Raw genomic sequence first — 23347 nt, 5'->3', positions numbered from 1 at the left:
CTCCCACTCCAGCTAGGCCCCATTCAGCATTTGTTGAGTGAACAAAAGAGAGAAAATTAGAAAAATGCATTTCAAGACCAGACCGTATCCTAAAAGAACTTAGTACTGTTACTTAGATCCCTAGAAGCCAGGGGCCCTCTCGACACAACCAGGGGTAAGCCTGCCTTCAGGCTCTACCCCATCTTAACCCACCCACCACCATACTTTGACCCAGCACATCTTACGACATTGCTCTCCTGCCAAAATACTTCCAGGGTGCCCATATTTCTTGTGAGACTAGTCTGAGTGTTTTCTCTAGAATCTAACATGCTCTGTTAACATAAGTCTTCACTGAGCTTGACATATATTTCTTTGGTCTAGAAGGCAAACTTTCAGGAGAAGAAATGGTCAAAGGCAGCAATAATGTGCTCCCTCAGAGCTGTGCAATGAATGGACTCATGACCTGCTCTAGGAGGAGGAGAACCTGGTTCTCCCAGGGCTATGATTTCCAGGTTTATGTCCCTTTATTTTTAAAGCAAAGCTACGTGTAAAATGTTCTAAACACCAAGATTGGAATGTCAGAACTTCAGGATAAACATGATGTAGAATAACGCCCATTTGGCTCATCATTCTCAGGAAAAAAAAACTCATATGTTGTTAGTGGGATGGAGATAAGAACATGACAGATTGTGTAGTGTGTCCAGAAATACTCAGATCCTATATTTTGGTGTAGACACACTTAATCAGATGAAACTGTACTTTCGACCTCCTTAGGGATTGAGCAAGAATAGGGAATGGAGTAGTGGAAGTATAAAAACGACCATGGATATTCTGGACAGAAAATTCTCTATTAAAGAGAGTTCTCTATTAAAGAACACTTGAAATTCATTTAGTCAAAGCTACTATTTTTTTAGTGCCTACTATGTACTAGGTGTTTTATTTGCTTTATTTAACTTAGTCTTCACTACAATCTGCAAGAGAGGTGGTACTATCTCCATGTTACAGAAAAGAAAACTGAGACTCAGTGTCTTGATCAAGGCCAACGGGTGGCAGAGTGACTCTGACTTCACATATGTCAGGCTCCTGTCAGGATCTTTCTCCTAGAGCATAAGGCTCACACCTTCCTGTGGATGGGTCATGTTACAAGAACCTTCTAGTCATCCTTTTCCTCAACTCATTAGCAGAGGTCAAGACCTGTGCATAATGCAGTTAGCTGACAAGTAAACACATTAAGTGTAAGTTGATGTAAATGGTTTGAAATCTTTTCTCAGTATCTTTATCTGCCAGAAAATTGGGACCACATCAAAGTAATTCATGAGCTATATTTAGTGTTTTCAATCATGTTTTAATGGGTAGTAAATCTTTACCTGATCTATCTGAAAATTGTCTGCTTGTTCTCCTTTCTGTTGCCTCTCTCTTATCAGCAGATAGGGTCTGGTCTTTTTACAATAATAGCTAAAATTAATTGAGCATTCACTGTGTACCAGTCACTATTTTAGGTGATTTAACTCATAACTAAGGAGGTAGGTTCTATTATCATCTTCATTTTCCAGGTGAGGAAACAGAAGTGCAGAGAGATTCATTAACGTGCATAAGGTCACACAGCCCAAATGGCAGAGCCAGGATTCATCTCAAGATGACTGATAACAGAATCTACTTTGCTAAATGCCTGTTTTTAAATAAAATTTTCTCCTAAATGGGAGTACTCCAGAATAGCACTGCCCAGTAGAAATATAATGTGTTATATAAATGCAAGATACATATATAATTAAAAATTTTCTAGTAGATACATTAGAGGAATAAAAATAAACAAATGAAATTAATTTTAATAATATATTTAATTTGACACAATATATCCAAAATATATCAACCTGTAATCAATATTAATACTATCAATGAGCTATTTTATATTTTTATACTAATTTTTCAAGGTCTGGTATATATTTTATGCTTACAGCACATCTCAATTCAGACTAGCCGCATTTTATATGTTCAATAGCTGCTATATTGGCCAACATAGATATAAATGGGCATTCTCCTTTTCCTATTTCATCTATTATTTTGTTTCTATTTCAATTTAAAATTTGAATTTTGCATTAGCGTTGGATCAAAGAAGTCTATGTCAATGGAAACATGCCCTTTAGATAATTTAATGAACAGAGCAGTAGTTTATGACAGTGGAAAGAACAAGCTTTAGGAGTTATGAAACCTGAGTTGTAATCCTCATTTTTGCCACTCACCAGGGTTGTGGTCAGTGGCAACCCTCAACTTCCCTCAGCTTCTTTCCTCATGTTAGAAGACATAATGGTTTATGATTATTAATGTTCTTTCCATTTCTAAAAAAACCCCTCTTTCTGCTTACAGCACACATCCTTTTCAGGGTTTTAACTTCTGTTTCTACTTTCCATTCAAAATTTCTATATGATAAGGCTTATCCCAAGTTGAGTTGTGTTCCCTATGCCCAACTCTGTGCCTGACACATTGCAGGAAGAAGTGAAAATTCAGTGCTTCTTTGAGATATCCCTGGGCCTCCAAGTTTTTGCCAGAATAACTATAGCAGCTTTAGCAATTAATTACACTTTTATTTCTCATATTTACCTCAAATCTTGACAATCTAAGCTTTCTGAAGGGTTATAGCCAGGATTTAAAACCATTTCCTGACCCTGTTAGCAAAGGAGATGGTGCTCAGCTGTAGGCATGGCTGCCTAGAGACCCCCACAAATGGCCTCCCTCCTATTACATGCTGTTCTGATGCTGAGGAGAGTTAATTAATGACTCTAAATAAGAAAACAATCAAATCTGTCTGTGATCATATGAGTCAGAGCAGACCCAGATGGGGAGCCGAGTCCTTGGCCTCCAAGCGCCCTCAAGAAAAGCAACAGCAGCATTTGCTCTGTGCGTCAGAGCCCTGCAAATCCCCAACCTAAAAAGGGAAGAAATTACTTAAAATGGATTGGAGACCCAGCTTGATGTGAGGCATTTCTTAAAAGTCCAGGCCCCCTATCTGCATATTATGCAGATTGAAGTCTAGAGAGAGAAGAAAAATCATGAGTCTGTTTCTCTGTACTCTCTTTAGACACCCAAACCTATAGCTACTGAACAGGGAGTTAGGCACAGAGCTCATGTATGTTGCAAGATTGGTGCAGTTGGCACTGCCACCCTAGGTGGACTGGAGGACTTGTGGCCTGAAGACCATCAAGCTCCAGATCTTCCCACCTTCAGAAGTCCTGTAGCCACATATGAAGGCAGAATATTGACTGTGATGACATGAGGGCAGAAATGTGATACTTCCCTGGGTTTAGTTGAGGCTCACAACAGTGAAAACTTTTATTTTGGTGTCAGAGGCCTTGCTGTGAAAATCTGCAAGTGGGAATAGATGGAAGAATCCTTTTAATATCCAAGCGTCCTCAGAATTGGAATAGGATGCTAGCAAATAAAGATAAGCCCTCCTTATTTGGCTCTATATGTACTCTGTACAATAATAAAAGCCTCCTCATGTATTTTTCCATTCTTACAGATTATTAAAACACATTTTGTTGACATCCAAGCTTGGATCCCCTTGAAATTGTTCCACCCTGTAAAGAAAACCCTGGCCATGAGGGTCATTATACTCCCCTTTCCCCTTCTTTGGTAATCAAGTTTGAGTAAGCCTTTTGTCAGGATAATATGTAAAGTACATTGTAATAATTCTTCGTACATTTGAAAGGATTTTTTTTTTTTTTGCAGTTTTGTGTCTGAATCTTAGTTGGTCCCCAATTCCATTCCTCTAAAATTTGGTTGGAATCTCACACAGGACAGTCCAATATTTCAATTTTGCTTCTACAATAGATATAGAGGGAAAAAATAGTGGTAAGGAGGAGGCTCTGGAGTTTAAGAGATCTAGGTTGAAATCTAAACTCTGTCCCTTCTGATCTGTATGACCACGGATAAGCCCCTTTCCTCTCAAAGCTTCATTTCCTCATCTTGAGAGTGGGAATAACAATACCACTCATAAAAATATGAAGGTTAAATACGTTCTTACATGTGAAGAGCCTGACTCAGAAGTGTTTTTTCTTATTATTAGCTCATAATTCTTTTAAATAGGGATTGCCAATGGGTTCCTTCGAAGTAATGCAGTAGAAGCCTGTACAGCTCTGTTTCCTCTTATTCCATTCTGCGATGAGCTTTGGGGAAATCCTCACAGAGGCTGTAGTCCTCAGAGCTCGATTATGCTCCAAGCTCTGAAATCCTCCCTTCTCGCTAGTGGGGCTGAGGCCAGTGCTGCAGAACCTTGGACAGCTCCGCTCCTTGGCGACAGCTGGCTGCCTAAGGGAGCAGGAGGAGCTTGGAGAGATTTTCCCAGAAAGGCTGTGTTAGTGTAGGGGTTTAGGAATCACATGGGCTGCAGTCTCACTCCTAGCACGCATACCACTTTTGTATGCATGCTCAGATTCTTCAATATGACCAGCCCTCCTGGAAAATTCTGAGGAACCTCTCTTCCTCATAAACTGGTTAAGTCCACCTATAAGATTTACTGAATCTTCAGGCCCTTTCCTTCTCTCTTATAAACTCTAAGGATTTTTTTGAGCCTAAGAAGAACAGAAACACCACCCACATCTTCCTGTTTCTGCTGATATTTAATTTGTTTGGCTTTGGTACAAGGATTAAACATTCTTGATTAACTTCAAGTGAAAGTAATAATGTACGAGCATGAAGAAAGATTTTACATGACAAAGAATTCAAGTAAGAATTAAAAGAAATATAAAATAATGTTACTGCCTGTAGGTGATGTTGAGTGCCATTCTGTAATCAGAATAAGCAGGTGGTTCAATTTATGAGACAATTTAGCTTTTCACTCTCCAATGCAAAACACAACACACATGTAGTCACCTTCTGAACAGGCAAGGAAGACATTAAGTCCTATTTTTATTTTATGATACTGAGTCACGTAGTTCAATGCAAATCACATAGATGCCAAAGTAAGAACAATACCAGGTATTTAAATACCTCCTTTCCTTTGAGGAGCTTGAAAGGTTTTGTGGCTGCATGAAATCCCTTCACAGCAACTTCAGAAGAGATACATGTCACCAAGTGGGCATTTAAGACTGAGGTTGTCTCATCCATCTCCCCTACTCCCATCATTAGGCCTAGAAGAGCTAATGTTTGCTGGCTTTTTGATTTAGTAATAACCTCCTGATATCTGTATTTTCTGGGACACATTATCAAGTAGGAAAAAAGGCTTATGTTTGAAAAATATGTTATTGATATGATAAGAAAGGAAGATGAAAGTGGAATAGGAAAAATAAGAAGAAAACTCATAAAGGGAGAGGAAGAAACAGGAAAGATGCTTAAACCTCCCGATCTTGATAAATGTTTTCCATGCATTTCTCTTATAAAGGGGTTTGATGCCCATCCTCAACTAGATGGAAATTTGGACAAAGACCTTTAAACCCTCTTTAAATATTTCCACATAGATGAGGACAGTGGCAGTCCCATTGCTTGAACTAGCTTGAAGGAACTGCAGACAAGAACATCAACTCAAGAATTCAAAGGCCAACAGGCAGCTACCTCCCAAATAGAAGGATTTACAGTTTTCACCTAACAATGCCCACACCTACCCTGAGCCTCCACACCGTGAAGTGTTAGTTGCCAAATTTCAGCTTTGTCTAACGTCTTCCCAGCAGAGGTCGCTGTGGATACTGGAAGTGGATACTTAGGAAACCTGACCAGGCAGGGCTGGGCTGGGTGGTGGCTCCACTGTCTAGTAACTGCTCTTTCAGTGGTTCCACTAGGAAGGAGGTCTCAGGTGGGGGTTATCTCAAAGCCAAATAGCACCTTTGCCATAAAAGTGCCATAAAACTGATTTCACTTACTGGGAGTGGGCAGGTCTGGGAGGGCCATTCTCAACCAATAGGGGTATCTACCCATAGTGATATCTCCATATCACAGTTGTGCCCTCCCTGTGAGTATACCTCATATTACTGAGAGGCCACCTGTCACTGGCAAGCAACCCTAGTCCCATGGCCCTTCCAGACATAGAGGCCAAAGTGACAAAATTGCCCTGCCACATAATTTTGTACTTGCATCATAAAGGACTCCATGGATGGGCCCCCAAACCCCATTTGGCAGTCTGTGGTGGTGGTGGGAGTACAGAATTCTGGTCCTCAGGGCAGTCTGAATATTCTGAGGGATGGGAAGGGAAGGCTCTGGTGAGGATTTTAGGTTCAGATCTGAGACCCCAGAAGGGTTGAAGAGAGCTCCACATATTTGTGAGGTCCCATTTTCTGGGTCACACTCAAGCATGCAGGCTAGGCTCAAGGTGGCCTGAAGCTACCTCCACCCTGAGGGCAACCACTTGGACCCCAGGTCATTACTGTGGCTTGAGAGTGGAAGGAGCAACTATTCTGCTCCCATCCCTACCCACAACATTCAAGGCCAGCAGTAAGTGGTTCCTCTTCTTGCACACACACAGCCAGATATACGAGCTCACCATGACATACATATGAACACTGAAGCATACAGTGGCACATTCACATTCACACTCTGACCCATGCAAACACTAACACTCATGCAAACACACTCAAACCCAGTAACCAAATTTGACCTATCATTACTAATGGTGGGGTTGCGGGGACAAGGAAGTCCAGTCAGAGTGCCCTTCCGGACCCTGGCCCACTCAGGCCTCCTGAACTCTGGGCTTCAACGGCGAGGCGGAGTCACCTGCTTGTCCACATCCTCGTGGTCACAGGTCTTGAACACCCCCCAGAAAGGGACCTGGTTACCATTGCACACACTAAATCTTGGGTGCTGGGGTGCGGGGGTTGTGCGGGGAAGAAGGGTGTGGGGCTAGTGCCCTGCTCGGGCGCAGTCGCCACCTCTCTTGGGATTTTCCATCCCGGGCTCGCGCGGGCCCGCGAGGAGCGAGTGCGCTTTGTCTCTTGCAGGGCATCTGGCACGTTTCCGCAGAAGCTCCCGGCGCCTCGCCTGAAGCCGCTGCTCCCCCACCCCCTCTCCTGGCCGCGCCCCCCGCTCAGCCCCTGGCGCAGGCCCGCCAGTGCAGTGACCGCCGCTTTGTCCTCTCGTGGATGCCGGGGCGGAGGCGAAAGCCTCACACCTTGACCTGCCGCCGCTTGCCTGGGATGCAGATCTCGGCGACCGAATCGGGGGTGCACCCCACTCGGAATGGAGCAGCCCCGAGGGTCTGTGGAAGCCCGGGGGGGGGGGGTTACGACGTCTGCCCAGAGCTTCGGGGTGTTTGAGAAGGGACCCGCCCCACACGTGCCCACCCAGGTCTAGCTCCCCCCTGTGGTGTAGGCGCCCGGTCCCCGGGGCGGGGCGGGGCAGGAAGGGTTGTCCCGACTTATGGCCCTGGCTTGGATCCAGGTAAAGAGGGCTAAGGAGATAAGGCCTGAGAGGGGAGGGGTCCCTCAATCCCTCTTAATTTCCCCCACAGCACACCCCACCCCCAGGCCATTCCGACCTCAGGCGTGGAACCTGAACGCAGAGGAAGGACCCCAATAATCTGTCAGTGCTTTCCTGTACCAGTGACTCCAAGCAAGGTGGGGAGGGTCTCCTGGCCTTTGCCTCTCACATCCCAAATCCCCCACCTCAACATACACACACAATAACCAAGGCGGGTCCAAGTGGGAGGGGAGAGAGTACCCTGTCTCCATATACATCCTGTTCCTCTTCACAAAACCCTAGGTTTTGGGAGAAGGGTGGGCACGGGAAGGGTCGTCTTGATATCCTAAACAGCCCTTCCTCAATAACCCCAGGAGGTTCTGAACAGAGGAGGAGTCCTGCAGTTTCATCCGTTACATCCAGACCCCCTTTGTAATCTCAAGCAGCCAAGGTATTGCGGGGAAGGGTCCGCCTGCCTGCGAAGCTTTCATCCCAGAATACTCCCTCCCTCCCATTCTCAATAATTCAAGCAGCCTCGACTTCAGGCACGGGGGAAGGGAGGCTCCAAGCTCTCAACGCCCTCTCAGGAGAGACGGGCGTGGGGGGTGTCCCCCAGCCCTCGTCCCTCACATTCAAGAGCCCCCTCCACCATGATACAAAAACTAAACCGAGCTGCTGGGACCTCAGGCGTTTGACCATAGGAAGGCCCGCGAGGAGTCAGTGAGCAGCTCTCCGGGACAGATGGTCTTGAGAGCAGTGAGGAGAGGTCCCAACAACTCCCCAGGCCCTTGACGCCTCAGATCATCCCCTCGCCAATAAAACAAAAGCGAATTCAGCAGCACCGACCTCAGAGAGGCGGGAGGTCAGTCAGCGCCCGGCAGTTTATCCAGCTCCTCCTCGGGGCTCCTCACGGCCCCAGCTTTCCGATGGTTGCTCCCGCGGCGGCGGCGGCGACTGCGGCTCCCGCGTCCGGAGCCTCCCTAGGACTCAGCACCTGGAGCGGCGAACAGCTCCGCGCCTCATTCCGCTGACCCCGCCTCATTCCGCTGACCCCGCCTTCTCTACGCCGTCGTAGCCAATGGTGACTCGGGTCCCGCCCAAGAGGCCACCTACTGGGGGCGCCTTCCCCTCACCCTTCAGCCCCACCCGCGGGTTCCTTGGTCTCGTTGTCAAGACCACAACCCCCAGAGACCGCCGTCGTTTTCGCACAGCCTTCTGGAACTTGTAGTCCTTCAAGGACGTGAAGTGGGCTCACGCTGTGGGAAGGTAACCAGAGATAGACTGCATTTTCCAGAGTGCTTTGAAGAAATGAGTCGCTGAGGAGGGCGGGAAGACCGTTTCCATAGCGAAGGCAGCTGGTTGGGGATGGCTGACGGAGAAATGGGGCAGCCTGCGGGACCCTCAAAGGATCGTGCATGACTTCGGGCAGCCTCTTGGGAGGCCGTTTCGACTCTTTTTTTTTCTTCTTTGGTACCCACATCAGGACTCTGGGCCTCAGTTTTCCTATCTGAGAAGAGGGCGAGGAGCAGTGCCCCGCCCACACTCCGCGGTGTTGAGGCAAACCCAGGGCGAGCCGCTTTGGTTTGCTTAACAAAGGTGAGAGAGGACGGAGAAGACCTTCCCGCCACATTCTGAACTTTATCCCTTTGTTTTTGTCTCCGTCTTGTCGTATAGGAGTGCTTTACTTTTGGTCATAACCTCTGGGCCATGAAGGCCTTCCTATCCCGTCTTCCCCGCGGGTTCTGGCCTCCTCCACACCACCCTCGGATACCGCAGCATCTCCCCCAGCGTAGCCAGAGGGCGCTTCTCCTGCTTTAAACCCTCCACAGGCTTCCCATTGCCTCAGAAATTATGTATGCCCACACTCCTCAATATCGTTTGAAAAGCCCTTTAAGATCTGGACTCCACCTTCTTGCAACACTCTGAACTTCTTTGGAAGCTGTAAAGGCTTAAGCACTTGCTTTCTCTCACTCCGGTGGGTCCCTCCTCCCTGCATTCAGCTAACTCTTCACACTCTTTAAGCCTCAGCCTAGAGGCTGCCTCGTGCGTGAAGGACTTTCTAGATGCCTGGCTTCGTATTAGGTTACCCCACCTGGTGTTTGAGTAGCACTGTCTCCTTCCCCTGTTCTACTTGTGTGTTCATGTATCCATCATTTTTCCACATTAGATTATAAGATCTACAGAGTAAGGGCCATGCCTGTATTATTCATACTTACAGTCCAGTGCCTATAGTGTCTGTCACATATTAGGTACTCAATAGATATTTGTTGAATTGAAAATGAATTAAACTTTAATTGAATTTCATTCACACCTCTATAATCTTGATTTCCTAAGTTTGAGTGTTTCCCAGTGCTGGAAATGTTGAGGGATGCCACCCCCTTAAAGAAATGTTTATGTCATTCATACACTGGATTGGAATTTTGCATGACTGCTTTGAGAAGTCTTCCAATGCAATGACATTAGGGATTGATAGAGTCATCCCTGTTATTTTTTGGAAGTTCTATGAGTTCTTCCCTAAATGTCATCAGTTCTTCATGTTCCTCTATTTTTGTTGTTGGCCCTTCTTTCTGTGCCTAAATGCCCTACCTCCCACTCCCTTTCTGGGAAAAATCTTCCTCTGAAGTAAAGACAGTCTGTGATTCTTGCCCCATCTTTCAGCCCTCTGCTCAGCTTCATAGAGCCCTCCCACCTCGCTAGGTAGCATCTTTTCTGAATCTTTCCCCACACAGGGCCCTGGTGTTGGCCAGATGGTCCAATTAATCTCACACATACTTCGTATGTCACCCTATCCAGACATTTTGGATGTATTTCAGCTAAAGTGTTCTTGGGAGAATGCCTTAATATATGGGAATAATTAATTTGTGGCCAAGGAAGTAATCAGGATACTATTACCCTGAACCTGATTCAAACCAAAAAGACAACCTGAGCAAAAGTAACCCTGTCATCCCTGCGTTGATGACATCTAGGGAGGGTAGGCTAAGATGGAGCAATGAGTAAAATGGATTGCATTTAGGAAAGAACTAATAACTTCTAAGAGGCACAGCAAAGGGGCTTTGATCCTGGCTCAACTATGAGGGAAGACCATTGGAGCTGGGTGAACAGATGGGCCTTATTACTGAAGATGAGAAAACTTTAAGGAGGGAAGAAAGAATGGGATTTGTGCTGAAGCCGAGTACCTGATTCTGTGGATGCTGTGAGAGCAAAGGCTTTTGGAAAAGCCAGTAGGGGGAGGACTACGTCACAGAGTGGGCATCAGCAGAAGGCCTGGAGTCAGCTGAAACTGTGGAGGTCAGTTTAGCCCTTCAGTAGTAGTGCTAGTTTTCAGAAGTTTCCCCCTCTTACAAATAGGCGGAAATCAGGGTTCCATGATTCTCCCAGATAGCAGGGACTAAAATAGCATCAGCTTAGCCAAGTAGCGTCAGGAAATCTGGGTTCTCTTTCTAACTTTGCCCTTGACTAGGTGTGTGATCCTGGGCTGGACCTGTTTCTTCAGTTGTTAAATGCTATTTATTGGTGTAGGGAGTAGCTAATAAGGTGCAGGTGGGGGAATTCAAACCCATTTACTGGCTGTGTGGCCTTGCACAACCTTCTTGGATCTTCGGTTTGCATATTTAAAAATGTTGTAATGGATAAATGTGATGCCTTACATAAAACACTTCATAAATATCAAGCACTTGGCAAATATTACTCTGTTTCCACATTTTTCATCTTGGATTATCAGAAATTGCTTTGACTGAGAATAAACAGGCAAGAGGTAATGTCCTGAGTAATCTGGGTTCATATCACCATTGTCTTATAAGTGCTATAATTTTGGTCAGGTATATGCTCAATATATTTGTTTGTTTGTTTGTTTGTTTAATCTTTTAGGGATGCTTTAGAGCAGAGAACCCTAAGAATGAAATTTTAGATGCTTAGAAGCTAGAGTTGTGAAGGATTTCAGGGGAACATTGAGCTAGCCTCCTACCTTGTTAGAGGGAGGAAAAGGGCTCAGTGAAGATCCATAGCTCTTCTAATTAAGTGATGAATGTATTAAGCAGAATATTGAATCTCAGACATGGGGTTGGAGTGATTAACCAGGGATGGGTCTCAAAGAACCTAGTATACTAGGCTGAGGAATATAACTTTATTCAAAAGATAATGAAGGTTTTTAAGGAGATGTGTATCTTGAAAAGGTCTGGGGCCTGTGTAGAGAATGGCCTGGAGAAGACGAGGCTGGGATATAGGTCAGAAGCTGCTCCAGTGATCCAGCACCACATCTATGAGGATGGAAAAGAGGGGGTGGATCTGAGATGTATAAGGAGGTAAATATTCAGAGGACTTTGTGAGTGATGAGCTGAGCAGGTGGAGTGGTGAGTGAAGGATCATGCCAAGGTGTCTGCCTTAGGAAACTAGGTGGATAGATGGCGGTGCTTTTCTCTGAGATGTGGAATAGTAAAGGAGCAGGTTTAGATGGGAAGAGGAGGTGAGTTTGAAGTGAATGGGAAACATCCAGGTGAGATGTCCAGTAGGTGATTTGGAGCTTATCTTGGGAAAATGCCTTGATATATGGGAATAATTAATTCATGGACAAAGAAGAAGTAACTAGGGGGGACTATTACCCTGAACCTAATTCAAACCAAAAAGACAGAGCCTGAGAGCCTGTCATCTTTGAGTGCTCTGATGTGGAGAAAGTCTTAAGTTATCACATTATCAAAATATACAGCATAATTGAAGCCATGGGAATGGATGAAATCCTTTAGTAGAGACAGTCCAAGAGAAGACCAGACTCCATTGGGAAATACCAGCATATATGGGACAGGTAGAAGAAGAGGAGCCCAGAAGGAAAAACAAAAAAAACAGTCAGAAGGACAAGAGAAAAACCAAAGAAGCCAAAAGGAGGGAGTGAGGTGACATGGTGCAGAATGGTCAAGTAAGCCGAGGTCTGGACAAGTGAACACCACATTTAGTAACACAGAGAGGTCGCTGGTAACATTGGAGAGTAGATTAGGTAGAGTAGCAGGAGCAGAAGTCTGAGTACATGGGAAGTGGATGTAAATAACTCTTGGGAATCCTTTTGAAGGGGAGGAGGGAAAAAACCAGAAAGACAATTTTTTTGTTTTAAGTTGGGATAGGACATTTAAAAATGCCGGTGGGGAACAGTTAGTAGAGAGACAGTTGATAGGGAAAGAGAGATTGAAGGATGGAGTGAAGTCAGCAAGAGAGTGAGAGGTGGTGGAGTTCAGAGTCAGTCTCAGGCAGGAGGGAGACCCACTTTTCTTCTAAGATTGGTGGAAGAGAAAGAAAGGAGGAGTTGGAGATGTAGGTAGGTCCATAGGTTGGTAGATTGGTGAGAAGCTTGGAAAAAGAGGAAAATATTCAAGATGGCTGCTGGAAAAAAGGAGAGAAAGCTAATAGCAACCCATAGAGACTGAAGGGCAGTGATGAGAGCCTACTTTGGTTGGAGGCCGTACGTTTGTGGAGGCACATGTATTAGTCATTCTCCCAAGATAATCTGTATGCTTGTGGACTTTTTTCAGCATCTCATCATCCTTGAGGTAGGTTACTGGTGAGGCTGATCCACGGCTAGGTTTTGTTGGACAAGGGAGATAAGAAAGCAAGGAAGTTGTAGACGCTGACAAGGGAGGTGGAAGTGGTGATCCACAAGAGCAAGAAGGTGAAGCTAGGATGGAATGAACAGATGGGATGGGCGGTGTTCTCAGTGGAGTAAGGATAGACATGACAGGTGGGCAGGAAGAGCAGGGAGAGGAGGCAATGCAGTTTGGAGGTAGAAGAGCTCTGTGCAGGGGTGGGGCAGGATGGCTGGAACAGACAGAGGAAGTCATGTGATTGAAAGGCAAATTTGTTGGAGAGAAGGAACCCTGGTAGCCCTGTGCCAAACTGTACAGTAAGTGGGAAGTTAACAGATGATGGCAAAGAAGAGCAATAGGGTGCAGATCCCTTTGACATATGAGTGTCACAGAAATCAAGATATTGGGGAGCTAAGAAGCCCTCTTTCTCAATTATGAAAGGTAATGAGAAAAAGAACCAATGAATTTTCTCATACATTTTCACTGAAGTATTGTCTCAGTGTCATCTGCACATGATCAGTTTTATACATACGTAAAAGGCAAAATGTTTAGGAATAAAATTAACAAACCAATCAAACAAACAAAAAATAACAATTCCAGATTTCACAGTGAAGTTGTATGAACCAAGTTCAAGGGCAGTGATTCTTACAATTTATATTTTAGCACACTTTGTAGATTTACGTTTGTGCATATCATCTAAAGAGTGTGTTTAAGAATTTTGCAAATTTCATTTCTTAGCAACGATTTGTTTTCTCAGTTTAGAACATAAATTAGAGAACTTGTGTTGATTTTTTTTCAAATGTAAATCTTAGAGCTTAATTCATGCCTTTTGAAATGCCATGAATTTGAAATACAGCCATTTTCCTTTATGCATCCTTGAAAAGGATTACAAGAATTTTATTATTTTTTAGATAACCTTGCCAGCACATACAGACTTCCCACAAGGGTCTCTTATCAGTAATGTTGGATTGTGAGTGATGCTGCAGTGTTGTGCATGAGATGTTTAAGACAAGTCAAATAAGCAGCCAAGCAGCCAAACAGCAGCACGGTTTATAATTAGGGAACTTGATATAGAATACGAAATGTGCACCTAAATGTTAATTGAGAAAAGCAAGCCCCATAATTTTTTTTTAAAAAAGATAAAATAAGTTAATTGCTTTGAGCAATCTCTGTCTTAAAAAAAAGCCAGTGTTATTTAAAAATATTTTTATGTGTTTGATAAATCTTTGTAATCTTGAAATAGGCCTGCTATTCTAGCCCCTTGAAACAGTGGGTGCTCAGAAAATATTTTGTGAGTCAATTCATGAATGTTATGTTAATCTATCCATGTTTAAAATTCTCCCTTTCATTTTAAATTTTCATAAGATATTCTTATAAAAGGAGTGATTCTTTTTAAACATAAGTCAGACCATCTCATACCTCTGCTCAAACTTCTCCAGTGTCTTCTTTGTCTCATTGAGAGCAAACCCTAAAGTCCTCATTATAGCCTATAGGGCCATCTACACTCAATCTTGTAGCCTCTGCCATATCTCCTAGATCCCTTCATATACATTGACCTTCATGCTGTTCCTTGATTGCACCAAGTACACTCTGGCCTCAGGGCCTTTGTACTTACTGTTCCCTTGGCTTGGAAGCTCTTTCCCTAAATATCCTCATGAACATTTCATATAAAATGGCAGCCTTTCCTCTCCTAGCATTCTCTGTCCCCCTTTCCTGCTTTTTCCCCTCAATAGCACTTATTACCATCTGAAATATTATACATTTTTTAATTTGTTTATTGTCTGTCTCTCTCCTACTCTCACTCCTCTAGTAACCCGCTGGAATAAACTCTCCATTAGGGTAGAGACTTTGTTTTGTTTACTGCTGTACTCATAGATTGTGGCATAGTACCTGATACGTAACAGGTACTCAGTAAAACATGTTGAATGAATAAGAATAATACATCATCCCTAGTGAACCTAACATCTATTTTTTATTTTCCCACATTACAATCCTCATGTAGGACACATATGTATATAATCTCATATTCTGTATATTCTGAAAATCATAGTTTAGATATAATTTTGAGCTCTGATTTTTTTTTCAATATAACATATGGTCATGTGGTGAGCATTTTCCCTTGCTAAGATTGAATTCATTTGTTCAATTATTGTTCATTCACTCACTTATTCAACGAATATTTAATCAGGTGTTTCTATGTTCCAGACAGTACTGGATCTATAGTGGTAAACAGGACACAGGACTTACCCTCGAGATTCTTTATAAACAGAGATTCTTTATAAAACTCCATCTGTAATTATCGTCTAACATCCATCAAATATCATACGATATTTAACCCCTCCCTTATTTAGGACTTTTCGTTTATTATTTAAAATGATGTAATGAATACATCCAAGTTTATAGCAATTACCCTTTACAAATTATTCTTCAAGATAAATTCCCAAGTGAACAGTTATTGAGTTGAAGGATTAAACATGACTTGGGGTTTTTTTTAATATCATCTGCCATATTGATTTCGAAAAGGGTGGTACCCATTTTACCCAATTGCCAACAAGAATGTTCCAGCTTCATTTCAGCCTCTCTAGCATTGGATATTGCTTTCGGTTTTGATTAAAGTATAAAATGATCTTTCCTTTTATTTTGCATATAATTGGTATCTAGTAAGAGTGTACATTATGTTTTCTTCTTTTGTCATTGGTTTGTTCATTAGATCCTTAGGAGGCTCTTGGAGGGCCATTGTCCTACCTGGTAGATCATGCCCGATGTTTAGAACATATTGGAGGCTTATAGCATTTTAGGTTGGAAAGGACTGCATTCATCATCTAGTTCATCATTTAGTTAAAATTTCTGATAGATTGCTTTCTAACCTCTGCTTGCATTCCCCTGGAAAGGGGGACCTCACCACCTCATGGAAGCCTGTCTTGTTTTTGCCCTGCTTTACAGGTATTGAACTAGCTTCTGGTCCTTGTGACCCCTATGTAGCCCCAGTTCTGCCTTCTGAAGCAGAGGAAACCATGCACCAGATGTTACAGAACCTCCCTACCTTGTCTGCCCATCTCTGCAAATATGCAACGAGACTAGAATTGTCAACCTCAGGTAAGTCTGGCAGGCCCAGAGGCCAAGACACTGTTCTATACACAAGTCTCTACAGTGGCCATGTCAGCAGCCTCTTCAGTTATGTTCATATGAAGCTTATGGTTAGCTGAAATTCTAAGACCTTTATGTGGACCTGCAGCCAAACTTAGTCCCTCTCATCCCACACTTCTGCAGATGATCTTTTTAAACTTGAAAACAAGACTTTGCTTTTCTCTCTATTTTATTTCAGTGTGTTGGTAGAGAAACTGCCCTGCTCTCACTCCTGCTATCTAAAATGGGGATAATAAGAGTCATTCTGATAACTTCATATAGTGGTGTGATGATCAAATGAGATGAAGAGTTGGACATTTGTCACTTATTTTGAATGTCTAGCAGCTGAACCGCCTTACTGTGCCTAAGGAACTCCATGCCTCATAAGGTGAAACCATGTTCCTTTGCAGTTAGGGTGTGGGCATGGACCTGAGGCTCAGGCTCCTCCAGTTAGACAGGCTCCGTCCTTCATGCCACTCCTCACCAATTTTGAATTGGAAGCCAGTAACAGCAAAGGAGGAAGGTCTGTTTTGCAACCCTTTTAGTGCTTTGATGGGTACAATCTCAGTTTCCAGTGACAGCAGTTTTATGGGCAACATCCCCAATGAAGGTGTCTGTGGTGCAGATGGCAGAGACAGTTTGCCAGACTCAGTGGTCACAGTGATGTCTTCTTAGATCACTGCTGAGTTGGAGTTTGGAGCACTGTTCTTGACTGTGTGCTTTCAAGCCTATTTTTCTACCTTCCTGGAATTTTGTGAGTTACTTATTATCTTTTCATTGATGTCCTTTGCTGTGCATATCAGCCAAAGTTAGTTATTTTTGCTTACAACTAAAAATTCTAAGCAATACATGCAGGATACGAAAAGTGAATTGAAAAGTGCTAAGCTCCACACACATACAAGATGTTATTGTTAGGGATTTTAATTCTTAAGTAGTGGGTGTGAGGGGCATAGGGGGAGATAAGTCTTAGCTCTATACCCAGGTATAGGCATGCCTTGAAAGCTGGCTGGTGGGAAGGTATGATGACATTAGCTTGACAGTTAAAGGCTAACCACTGACCCTAAGGTAGTTGGTGTGGGGATGGCAGCTATCAGAGGGCTTGCTGGATACGTATAAATAGATTGGCTGCTTCCCCTCCTACCCTTGGACTGTTACGAACAGCCAGGGCCAGGGGGTGAGGCTAGTCTGTACAGCAGTTTACCGGGGACTGTACAGCTGCCCCTGGGGTGATCTCACTGGGCTGGAAGAGGAAACCTGTCTGGATATGCCCTCAACCCCTGGAACCACAAGAGGGATTATGATTAGGTTAGTATTTCATCTTGTGTGTGCTACCTTCAGGCTCCTTTGTCTCACTGACTTGACTCTCCAACCCAGCCTGGCTGTTCCTCCAGAGTCCTGTATCAGAGGCTACCATCTGAGTTTATCTGCCCTGAGTATCCCAGAATAGGGATGAGACTGTCACTGCTGCTCTGGTCACTAATGGGCCCTTGGGAGCTTCCAATATTGAATCCCAGATGGCTAGATTAGCCCTGCTGGGTGTGTTTATGGGAGCAGTGCTTTTGCCTTAGGGATTTCCTTAACCGAGTGTACACTGAACACTGCTGCTAGCCTGATCCCTGCCTTTGCCCAGTACCCTGGTGCACCTCCAGAAAGGACCAATATCACGATATATCCAAATCAACTAGGGGTTATGTATTGGGCCCTGACCATGGTCATGTTAGATATGCGATAGCATCATTCAGAGGGTTCCTTGTAGGTTCTATTCCCACCATAGCTACGGATTTTTGTGACATTGAGATCACACCTACCAATTATAATCCCCTTACCAAATATGACTGGATACAATATTGTTTTGAAATCAAACCAAATCAAATCAAATCCACTGTAAAAACAGCGTAGTTTATAAGTTCTTAAATGTTATCATCTGCTTTAGATAGCCTTTTAATGTCTGAGTTACTCTGTCAGGGAGTACCCTGACACTTTACATGCTTCCTCTTATTTAATATTCACCACAATCCCATGATCTAAGTACCATTATAATTCTCACTTTACAAGCAGAAAAACTGAGACCCATAGGGGTTACAGAACTAGCCTAAGGTCACACAGCCAGTAAGTGGCAGAGCTGTGTGAGTCATCCACCCCAGAGCCTGAGAACTGCTTTTCCCTCAGCCCATTCCACTGTGGGGCAGCTCTGGCTCTTGAAGTGTTTTCCCTCACATGGAGCTAAAATCTGGGTGTCCCTAAGACAGAGCTATTCATGTTGCTGCTTATCTCCATAGCCCACCAATATCTCCATAGCCTGGTCTTCCAGCTCAGTTCTCTACTCTGTGCTTGGGAGCACTTTAGCTTCTTCCTCTGGGCACATCTGAACCATTTGTATCAGCTAAGTCCTTAAGATCATCACTGCAGGAAGGTCTCTAAGTACCTTCTCCAAAGGTACTGGCATCCACTCCTGGCAGGGTTTTGTCAAGGAATAGTGGGTCTAGTCATTAGCTTTAGAAGGGACTTGGTAGAAAGTTCTACTTCTCTGAGAAAAATGGCAGGAAAACAGTCAAAACAACATAAATGGTATTAATACTATGCTAAGAATTGTCTTGCTGCATGGGAATCTTCCATCTCCGACTGGATTACAGGCTTTGTGAGGGCAGGAGTTTTTGCTGTATCCCCAGTGCCTAGAATGGTGTTGGGAACAGTAAGTATTCAAATATTTATTGAATGAATTACTAGTACAATTCAACATCTGGTGTCACTTCCTCAAGTTATTAGGGTATTTTGGAGAGTAATGTGATCTCCTAAGGCCATGGCTTTGAATTTTGATTTCCATTACCTCATCAGCAGTTTTTCTAGTTCTGTTGTGATTTTGATTCATAAAAAGATAACCTTAACCATTTGCCAAGTACATTGGTTAAATAACTGCCTCGAAAGCAATTTCATTTCCTTTTGTAAACCTAAGTATAAACTGGAATTTGGTTCAGCTCGATAAAGGAATTATTGGGATTTCTAGTTTTCAGTCCTATGGAAAACTATTCTGTGACTTTCTGCTTTGAATTTTGAGCTTGAATTCAAAATGTAAAATCATCAGGAACAGCTACATGAGAGGAATGTTAGTCTTTTCATTTAAACATTTTTTTATACACAAATAATACATGCTCACTATTGGAATGGTAAAATATAGGTAAGCAAAATGATGAAAATCGAATCCACTTATATTCCTACCACTTGGAGGGGGTCACCACTACCATTTTTCTATTTATATCAAATACTGAAATTAGCTAACATGGTGATTGATTCAGGGAAGGGAATACATTTTTCTGATGAGAAAAGAAACATAAGAGATCTAGTTCCCAGCCCAAGTCACCCTGTGCTAAGAGGAGCTCATGGATCTGAGTCTAGTAAGGCACAGGTAGCAGAGGATGGGATCACCTCCAGTTCACATGTCAGAATTTGACTTTGGAGGGTGACTCCGGAAGTTGCAGGAGGCTAGAATGGGAAGTGAGTAAGGAAAACAACTTTGACCTGGCTAAACATTCCAGATTTGACATACGTCAGATTTCCTAGAAATAGAAGTGTCTTTTCCTGACGATTGAAGGTGAGGTAATCTTGGAAGAGTCTGCCCCAGGATGACTCGCAAATCAGAAAGACAGAATGTGCAAGCAACACTCTGGGGACAGCCCTTGTGCTCACTGTGTCACTGGCTGGTTTGTCCTAAACTGGTTCTCTTTTATGCTGATTTCCTAGGGAGGGACCATGTCACTTCTGGTTCATGACTCACTGAAGGAAAAGGTGGAGATCTGTGAGAATTGGACCTGAGGTCATGCCTTGGTCATCTTAGCATCTTCAAGCTGCCTTGTATGGGATTGCTGGGAAGTCTGGATCATGGGCAAGACTCATATTTTTTTTCCTTTAAATTTAATGCAAGTTTTCTTCTTCATAATATTTGTCTTAATATTAAAATAGTGTTTAAAAAATATTTTAATGAAGTTGATGTTCAAGGGTGCTAGAGTATAGGAATTTTTTTGTAAACGTTGGTTGAATGAATGAATATTGTTCATCCCAACGTTCAGGATGCTCTTGCTCAGGTTGTGGGAAGTCTGAAAAGGCATGATAGGACCACTTGCCTGGGAGATAAAGAAATTATCTGGGCACCACCTACATGCCAGGTAAGGTGCTATGTGTTTTACCCACATAGCCTCAGTTTAATCCTTATAACCCTATAAGGATCCCTATTTTACTGGCAAGTAATTGGAGAATTAGAGAAATTGCATAACTTTTTCAAGGTCTGGAATGGGGCAGAACTGAGATGAAAATTCTGGTCTGCTTGGGCTTCTGTTATCTCCACATATCTGCACCACCCTGAGGCCATTTTACCCTTCAATTCCATAGAGACTACATGGGAAATCAGCTCACAGCTGTGTCCGGAAGGCATGAAAGAAACTCTCTGTGTTCAGCCTTCCTGTAGTGAAGGCTGAAATTGCAGGGGTCGGGGGTGGTCACAGGACTTGACTGGTAGAGGAAGGCAGCACCTCTGGGGATCTGGAGCACATCCCCACATTCCTGAGTGGGCCAAGTGGGGGCACACTGGAGTGCTCCATGAGGAAAAGGGCCCACTCGCCATGTTATTTCAGGACAACAACCATTCAGGATGGTTTTTGGCATTTTCGGCTTGTTTAATATTTTGAACTTTATTCTTTGTCTGTTACAGCTCCAATTCAGGTTTTATTGGCTCCACTCAGCTATAAGTTGAGTGTCCCCAGTTAAGGAACCCCACCATGGCTTTGTGGCACTCTCCAAAAAACACAAATTACAAGGTTCCAGATTATTCACAGATGTCTGGGGGTGGTTGTTATCATTATTCAGTGACGGCACTGTAGTCCTTAAAGCAGATGTGACCATTTCACCTTCCAAGGGGAGCACATGATGTCTTTCTCCTCCTTCTTAGGTTAGCTTCAGAGCACCCTCAGCTCTTGCTTCCGAAATGCCTTCCCTAGGGCACAGGGCTGGCAGGCGTGTGTGAGGTGGATAGAGGATGAAGCCTTGGAGAGCTGAATCTCTTAAGGTGATTATAAGTGGTTGCAAAAAGTAAATATGATATGAACCCACTATATACAGGATGGAAAAGTATAGAAACCCCCTGTAGAGACTAAACCAGCTACAGGTCTGTTTGGCTAATCCAGTTTGTGGCTTCTTGTCCGATCTAGTGAAATTTGAAATCAATGTAATAATCACCAGTAAAAGTAAGGCAATTTGACTAACAAAACTATACTCCAACAAAAATAAGAATAAGGCATGATAAGAAATTGTGTAGAAGCTAGTTTTGAAATATTTTTGAACAAATTTGAATTGATTTTTTAAGTTATAAGACTATTTTCTCAACAGATTTTGAGAATAGAAAAATTAATTTCATATCCTGTCAAAATGAGTAGAAGACACTCTCAAAGTGAACTGAAATCGGATTTGGGTCAGAAAGGAAAATTTGGAAAGAGTTCTGGGATTTCTCAAGACTGAGTAGATAAAGACTTTGTAGGAGAAATCCTGTTTGTGTGTGTGCTTTAATATTCTTGCTGTTTTAAAATAAATATTTGCCCCCCAAAGACATTTGTAAAAATAAATTTTGTTTTATTTTTGTTTCTCCTTCTTCTTTAAAATTATTTTTGCTAACACTTTTTTGATATTCCTGAATATCACTGAAATTTTCTGAAATATGGGGTTCTGTTCGTGGTAGGGTTTGCTAGAAAAAAAATAATAGATTATAAAGGAAGCAACAAAGAAAACCCACACTTTTGTTTACTCACAACATAGCTACTCATTTTTACAGTTAGTCATTAACCATTGTCCTCAAAGCCTGGGGGCCAGACTCTGAATAGTCTTATAATATAATATACCAAGAACAACAGAGCAGCTACTTGCCTTGCCTGGAAGAGACTGCTTCCATACCAGTGATGGTGTGGTTAGAAGGAAAGTAAGATGGGAAATTGCATTTACGGAATGTTTATTATGTGACACTTGTTTAACACATATCCTTATTTAATCTTCATCTGAGCCACTTGACAGATGGAGCAACTGAAGCACAGAGCAAGACAGTCACTTGGTCAAGGCCAGACAGTGGAAAAGCCACAAAAACTGTCTAGCTCAAACCACTCTGCCCCTCTCAAGAACAGCAGTGAGGCCGGTGGTCCTGACCCTGTGGCCTGGGAGGGGAGGCTGAGTGTTCTCTTGAAGGCATGCATGTCTCTGGTCTGATTTTCCTTTCTCTGTTCTTCTTTTAGCTGTTCTTGGTTACTCAGGGCCACATAAAGAGAATCGGCTGCTTTCAGAGGCAGGCCCCTGAGTCCTCTGTGATGGCTGAGTCGTTCATGAGCTACAGAGATTTAGAGGAAGTTTACTTTCTCTGACAGCGGAAAACAAATGGCCTAGACAAATCTTTACACAGATCACAGCCCAGGAAGGGTGAGCTGTGCTCAGCTGGTGAGGTTTCCCTATGCAGTCTGACACAGGGCAGGGAGTGTTTTGCAGATCAAGAACCTGGGGCCAGGAGAGAAGTGATCTGTCCAAGATTCCACAGCATACTGTGGAAGAACTGGCTCAGCGCTGGGCTTCTCACTGCCTTTGCCCTGGTCAGCATGGTCCACATAGCTGCAGTTGGTTGCAGACATAGGACTAGTATGTGTTGGCATCTCAGTGTTATTCTCATTTATTAGGAGCCTTGGAGCCACATTCTTCTTGGGAGATGATTATATGTTTCTAAAGCTGAATTAACTCTTTGATGTTTGAGATTCTGGGATCTTGAATTGTTATTTGTGTCTCATGTCTCATCCTAACTCTGCTCCAGATTTTGGATGATGAACAGATGGGAGAAGATAACCTGAAATTCCTCAGAATAAGATTTACTCTCTCTTTATGGGCTACAGAAACTAAGAGAACTTTCTGAAGTGCCATACCCACAGTGCCATGCCCTAGGGAGAATCTAGTTTGGGCTGCAAGGTGAGTGAGTTAGCACTCTCTGCAGAGCACCCAGCAGGCTGCCTCCCTCTTCCCAGGGTGGAGCTGTCTTGGTCACTGTGGTTCTTCTTTCTGCTGGCAGGTCTCATCTGTCTGGCTTGCTTTTCCCTGACCCTTCAGGGGTCAGCAGTATCTCTGAGATGTTGCCAGATAAGAACAAAGTGAGAAAAGATGCCCAGTTTGACAGTTGTCCCCAGCCACTTGCTGAGTTCCCTGCAGTCTCTCAGATCCCTGGCCTCAAGCCCAGCTTAGCAGCTCTCAACACCTCTCAGCTCAGCTCTGGGTCTCAAAGAGGC

At 43.4% G+C, this 23347-nt stretch overlaps 1 protein-coding gene and 1 long non-coding RNA gene across 3 annotated transcripts in view; one reads left to right on the top strand and one right to left on the bottom strand.

Annotated features, from left to right (window-relative positions):
- Positions 1–8377, bottom strand: part of SMPD3 (sphingomyelin phosphodiesterase 3) — an 80426-nt gene extending 72049 nt beyond the window's left edge. Inside the window, exon 1 of one of the 2 annotated variants that reach the window (XM_016164418.2) lies at positions 8206–8377. The gene's annotated coding sequence lies outside the window, so the exon portion shown is untranslated. The remainder of the gene's footprint in view (positions 1–8205) is intronic. The other variant, XM_016164450.2, reaches the window with a different exon arrangement.
- A 338-nt stretch (positions 8378–8715) lies between these two features.
- LOC118611351 lies at positions 8716–21634 on the top strand. Its single transcript, XR_004954232.1, has 3 exons — positions 8716–8955; positions 15870–16022; positions 19791–21634. It is a non-coding gene; the product is annotated as an uncharacterized LOC118611351 (long non-coding RNA).
- The last annotated feature ends 1713 nt before the right edge of the window (positions 21635–23347 follow it).

Source organism: Rousettus aegyptiacus, unplaced genomic scaffold, assembly GCF_014176215.1.
Source record: "Rousettus aegyptiacus isolate mRouAeg1 unplaced genomic scaffold, mRouAeg1.p scaffold_m13_p_14, whole genome shotgun sequence".
NCBI lineage: Eukaryota > Metazoa > Chordata > Mammalia > Chiroptera > Pteropodidae > Rousettus > Rousettus aegyptiacus.
This window is presented reverse-complemented; position numbering and strand designations above follow the sequence as displayed.